Source organism: Oncorhynchus keta, chromosome 28, assembly GCF_023373465.1.
Source record: "Oncorhynchus keta strain PuntledgeMale-10-30-2019 chromosome 28, Oket_V2, whole genome shotgun sequence".
Classification (NCBI taxonomy): Eukaryota; Metazoa; Chordata; class Actinopteri; order Salmoniformes; family Salmonidae; genus Oncorhynchus; species Oncorhynchus keta.
The window spans coordinates 55,705,614-55,711,873 of record NC_068448.1 but is presented as its reverse complement, the minus strand read 5'-3'; the positions used below and the strand labels follow the sequence as shown (position 1 = coordinate 55,711,873).

Sequence of the window (6,260 nt, the reverse complement as noted above, 5' to 3'; positions counted from 1 at the left end):
TAGCAGAACTTCTGGAGACGAGGTCACAATAACCCAACCCTCACTACTTCCCTAATCAGGCTGCCATTTTGCTAGCCAACTTTCTAACTAACCCCTGCCCAGTCCCTCACATTCTATTTGGAGTGCTGCCATAGACTTCCTACGACCTACACCACAGCATCAGGTGCATGGCGATGATGTTGATGGTGGCGACTCATCTCTTGCCCAACAGTGGTCCCCAAGACGTTTGGGCGGTTGGCGTGAGAGCCAAATGGCAGGATTTTGACATGGGCTTCAGTGTGTGGGTGTGTGGGTGGGTGGGTGTGTGTGTGTGTGCGTAAGTGTGTGTTGCTGGCCGACCATCCCATCTCTTCCAGGGTTTTGACATGGGCTACAGTCGCCCAGAGTAGCACAGACTGACACTGGGTCCGTCGCCCCGACTGGCATGGAAATAGACCCAGCCATCTGGTGGTGGTGGTGGTGGTGGCCCCGGAGCAGCTGCCAGTCACTGGGTCTCAGCCGTCTCAGATGCATGCCCGTCTCAGTCCTGACGTCCATGCCTGCCTGCAAGACATGGTTCTCCACTGGGACCTTCAGATCATCGGAGAGTCCAACAAACACACAGGTATATGTACAGGCACAAACACACCCACGAGCATGCATTTATACACACACACACACACACACACACACACACACACACACACACACACACACACAGTTATCTCCTACCCATGACCAGACCATTGAGAGGCTACACATTCTTTCTGTGTTCAGTTCAGTCACTTCACATGTAGCTGGCTGCCTGGTCACTTTGCTGTTCACAAAGACAAATGTTGGTTTGCAGGCATGAATAGATGTGTATACACGGCCTCGTCAATCCTTTCCCTGTCAATCAATGTTCCTCTGAAAGCACGTCGGTCGAGGCGAGGCGAGGCACTGAGTTAGATGGAGGCGACGATTTGACTGATGGCATTTCAGTGTACATTAACAGCTTTAGTTGCCTTTCGATAAACCACATCAATATGGCTGCTGCCTTGCCTTCTTCATACGGACAGACAGAGAGCTTTACCAGGCTATTCGTTTGTCTTTCATCACATTATGTCAAAACGTCAGCCGCAGCGAGAGGCTGTTATTTGTTAGTTGGCGTCAGACAGAGGCATAATCTGTCCCCATCTAAACCTCTTCTGATGATACCAAACACACATAGCCTATAAACACCTAGCACGACTAGTTCTGCAGATTGTAGAGTGTTATATTGCAAAGCGTATTTTAGACTAACAGCAATACTTGCCGTATCTTGGATTCGGATACGCCAGTGACACTGACATTATTTTTCACTGTGAAGTTACACCACAATGATTCATTATTGTCAACGCATCACTTACTTGGTGGTGCTAGTTTGAGAGGGACTGGTATATGGGATAGCCTTGAAGCTCCAGTCATCACTACAGCACTACAGCAGCCTAACTATCTAAATACAAACATCAAATGAGATCGTGTGCGGGTCCTAAATGGCAACCTATTCCCTACATAGTGCACTGCATTTGAGCCCAGCCCAGTGGGCCCTTGTCAAGAGTAGTGCAATATATAGGAAATAGGCTGCCATTTGGGATGGACACTAAACCCCATCCTCAGTAGTTTATTTCGGGGGGTGTGGCACCGCTGACAAGGAAGACTAATGTTGTTTTGGGGATGTAAATGCTGGAGTTGTTTAAGAGGTGAGTGGGAAGACATCATGATGAATGGTGTGGTGGTGGAGTACAGCATCCCTCACACACACACACACACACACACACACACACACACACACACACACACACACACACACACACACACACACACACACACACACACACACACACACACACACACACACACACACACACACACACACACACACACACACACACACACACACACACACAAGTTTCAAAGCAATGCTAAGACAGCAGCATATTCTGAAACCACATCAGCAGGCGTTCCATTCCCCTCCAACACACTAAATAGAACCAGAGGACTATTTCTACTGATCTGGGGCCATATTCACAGTGTCTCAGAGTAAAAGTGCGGACCAAGGACAGTTTTGCCTTTAAGATGATAATTACACGGACAGGGTGGGACCTGATCCTAGATCAGCACTCCTACTCTGAGAACGATCACGATCTGGATCCTATTACATCAGTGGTTGGTTAATGCCATCCTTTCCCAGCTATGACTAACTAGTCTAAGGGTGACTCACTCGCTGAGACTATTGGGTCGCGTTACTGTAGAAGATTGACACCTCTACCCTTTGCATCTCAGAAACTCCAAAACAAGCTGAAAGGCTTTTCGATGGTAGATGTCTTGATACCAACTTACCCAGCCTATCAGCCGTTTCAGCCAGATGGCAACATTTGGGCGCTTCCGATAAACATTACAGGGTTCGGTCCACATGGTTGTGGTTGGTAACCAATATAGAGTGGGTTGAATTCTGGTGAGCGCATCATCACGAGTAAGGGTGTTGACAAACAAAGAACCACCTCTCTGTGTACCTCAAACAGCTGGTAAGGAGGATGGAGCGTCCACAGTCATATCCCTTTTATCAGAGCTGCAGCAACTCCCTAACACACACACATGCACACAAACACCCAGGCCACCACCGAGTACAACAATTAGAGACCTGGCGGCAAGAGACAGATACAAACCGCTCCACTCCCTCCACTCTTTATCATCTTCATTTTTCTGCTCCATTAAACACTTCCTGTATCATTCCTCCTCTCTGAAGATAAAGAGAAAAACAGAACACACAAAGATAAATGTCACAAGACCCATGCTTCCCTCCCTCTCTCTCTCTCTCTCTCTCTCTCTCTCTCTCTCTCTATCTATGCATCCATCTCTCTCTCTCTCTCTCTCTCTCTCTCTCTCTCTCTCTCTCTCTCTCTCTCTCTCTCTATCCATCTCTTTAACTCTCTGTCTCTCTCTCTATCCCTCTCTCTCTCTTTATCGCTCCCTCTCCCTCTTTATTACTATCTATCTATCTATCTATCTATCTATCTATCTATCTATCTATCTATCTATCTCTATCTCTCTCTCCTCTCTCTCTCTGTCTCTCTCTCTCTCTCTCTCTCTCTCTCTCTCTCTCTCTCTCTCTCTCTCTCTCTCTCTCTCTCTCTCTCTCTATCTGTCTCTCTTCCTCTCTCTCTCTCTCCCTCTCTCCCTCCCTCTCCATCTCTCCCTCTCTCTTTGTCTCTCTCTCTCTCTCTCTCTCTCTCTCTCTCTCTCTCTCTCTCTCTCTCTCTCTCTCTCTCTCTCTCTCTCTCTCTCTCTCTCTCAATTAAAATCAATTTAAGGGCTGTATTGACATGGGAAACACATGTTAACATTGCCAAAGCAAGTCAAGTAGATAATAAACAAGAGTGAAATAAACAATAAAAATGTACAGTAAACATTCCATCCACAAAGGTTCCAAAATAATAAAGACACTTCAAATGTCATATTATGTGCAAATAGTTCAAATACAAGAAGGAAAATAAATCAGCATAAATATGGGTTGAATTTACAATGTTCTTCACTGGCTGCCCTTTTCGTGTGGCAACAGGTCACAAATATTGCTACTGTGATGGCACACTGTGGTATTTCACCCAATAGATATTGCGTTTGTTTTCAAATTCTTTGTGGGTCTGTGTAATCTGAGGGAAATATGTGTCTCAAATATGGTCATCCATTTGGTAGGAGGTTAGGAAGTGCAGACAGTGTGCACATGTTGTAGGCAGTGTGCACATAGTCTGTCTTCTGTTGAGAGCCAGGTCTGCCTACGGCAGCCTTTCTCAATAGTAAGGCTATGCTCACTGAGTCTAGGGTCTGTTTGTGTTTGTGAACAGAGCCCCACGACCAGCTTGCTTAGGGGACTCCTCTCCAGGTTCATCTCTCTGTAGGTGATGACTTTCTCTCTTGCTCTTTCTCTTTCTCTCTCTCTCTCTCTCTCTCTCTCTCTCTCTCTCTCTCTCTCTCTCGTCTCTCTTTCTCTCTCTCCCTCTCTCACTCTCTCTCTGTGATGACTTTCTCTCTCTCTCTCTCTCTCTCTCTGTCGCTCTCTCTCTCTCTCTGTCTCTCTCTGTCTCTCTCTCTCTCTCTCTCTCTGTCTCTCTCTCTCTCTCTCTCTCTCTCTCTCTCTCTCTCTCTCTCTCTCTCTCTCTCTCTCTCTCTCTCTCTCTCTCTCTCTCTCTCTCTGTCTCTCTCTCTCTCTCTCTGTTGCTCTCTCTCTCGCTGTCTCTCTCTCTCTCTCGCTGTCTCTCTCTGTCTCTCTCTCTCTCTCTCTCTCTGTCTCTCTCTCTCACTCACTCTGTACATTTGTTACTATTTGCTAGCATCGCAGTGGAAAGCCATAATGGAGATGCACAGGGAAGATACAGCTAGCACGCACGAGACAAGTTTATTCTGAAGGAGGCACACCACTCAAATAATCACACCGGAGGAGATGCTTGTTCTAGCCCCTCAATCTTTCCAGGAATGGAGCCGTCATACATTTTTGAAGATGTTTGTGTCATCGAGTGGATGCTCCTCTTTGAGGGATGAGAAATAGGATGAGTAATTTACAGACTTTGATGTGGGATTAAAAAAAAAATGCAATCATCACTTCAGGAAAGTAAGTGGCTGTTACAAAAATGCTATAGCTGTTTTATCACTCGAAGGGCAACTTTGCCATAATTCCAGAGAAACAAACTACAAAGTGATGCAAGCCGAATGCTTTATACCCAGACCCTATTTTGTAATACTATCTTCTCCTCTTGTTTTAAAAGATGAAAAATAAGTTAAGAGGACTGGCCACCCCTAAGAGCCTGATCCCTCTCTAGGTTTCTTCCGAGGTTCCTGCCTTTCTAGGGAGTTTTTCCTAGCCGCCATGCTTCTACACCTGCATTGCTTAGCATCTGAGGGTTTTAGGCTGGGTGTCCTGTATGGCTTCATAAATACATTTGATTGATTGAGTTCCGTAACGTTTCACCAGCAGGTGACTCAACATAAAGCGCCGCAACGGCCAGGAGTTTCCTTGCAGTTAGGGAACAATCTGGAATGATTTATTGTTATTTGTAAGCAACCTTTGAACACTATTGCTTTTAGATTTTTAAGGAAATTAACAGTATGGTGGTTTGCTAGCAATCAATCAAATATGTTGTTTATAACGGGAGGGTGTTCTATCACTTGGCCTCCATCCCAAATGCCATGATATTCCCTTTATAGTGCACAACTTTTGACCAGGGCCTATAGAGCTATGGTCAAAATGTGCACACTGTGTAGGGAATAGGGTGCCCTTTGGGACCCTTCCGCAGCGTGTGTATCACGTTGAAGGTCAAGTTGCTATCTTATCAGGAGGTGGTTTGTGTGTGCATTCAGGGAACTTATTAAATACCGGGACGTCTTAATTAAAAGTGGGTTCACACAAAATGTCCGTAGAAGCTGAACACAGATAGCCGGCGTTCTCAGGGTGTCACGAATCCCGTTTCCTGAGTCTGTTTTTTGCCTGTGTTCAGTCCTGGAGTGTTTTTTTCCGGCGTCCTGGAACGCACCCTGTCTGGTTGCCGGGCAATGTAGCCAGTTGGGAGTTCTGATTACCCGCACCTGTATCCCATCAGCTATCTGCACACCTGGTCCTGATCATCATCTCTCCTCTTCATAAGCCCGGACCTGACATCCATTCCCTGCCGGATCGTTAGCCATGAACAGTATGTTGTGCCATAGTATCAGCCTCAAGTTGGATAGAATTTGTTTTGTTGTTTTTTTTACGTATTGCTTGCCTTAAACTTACCTCCGTTTGTTCTGTCTTCAGTTACTCACCCGGATCATTTACCCCATGCCCGCCTGGTCGGAGGAGGATTCCGCTACCCCATTGGATCCACCTATTTACTCCCATCAACTCACCACTGCTGCCTGCTACGCCACCTGGATATATCTACCCATTCACATTCACTTGTAAATAAATACTCACCTTCTTCCTACTCTCCTTGTCCTGGTCTGCTTCTGGGTTCGATTTTGAAAGAACGTGACACAGGGTATGCAATCATTCGTTCAGTGGGTGACTCAGGACATTTGAAAGAACACACCTAGCTGCATACTCTTCCATCCTCTAAACTCTAACCTTGGTGTGAGAGAGAGAACCCTTGGAAAATGAATTCATTGTTCATTGCTTGGATTTCACTTTCACCCAGGAAGTAGGATGAGGGACCTGTAGGTGACTAGTCTTTTCCCCATCTCTTCTATTTGAATCAATAGCCCTAACTGATGAGTAGGATTGTGGCTAATGT

The 6,260-nt window shown here is 46.0% G+C and overlaps 1 long non-coding RNA gene across 1 annotated transcript; it reads left to right on the top strand.

Annotated features, from left to right (window-relative positions):
• Positions 1 to 4,127: 4,127 nt before the first annotated feature.
• LOC127913001 (uncharacterized) lies at positions 4,128 to 5,948 on the top strand. Its single transcript, XR_008084340.1, has 3 exons — positions 4,128 to 4,606; positions 5,490 to 5,681; positions 5,786 to 5,948. It is a non-coding gene; the product is annotated as an uncharacterized LOC127913001 (long non-coding RNA).
• Positions 5,949 to 6,260: the final 312 nt, after the last annotated feature.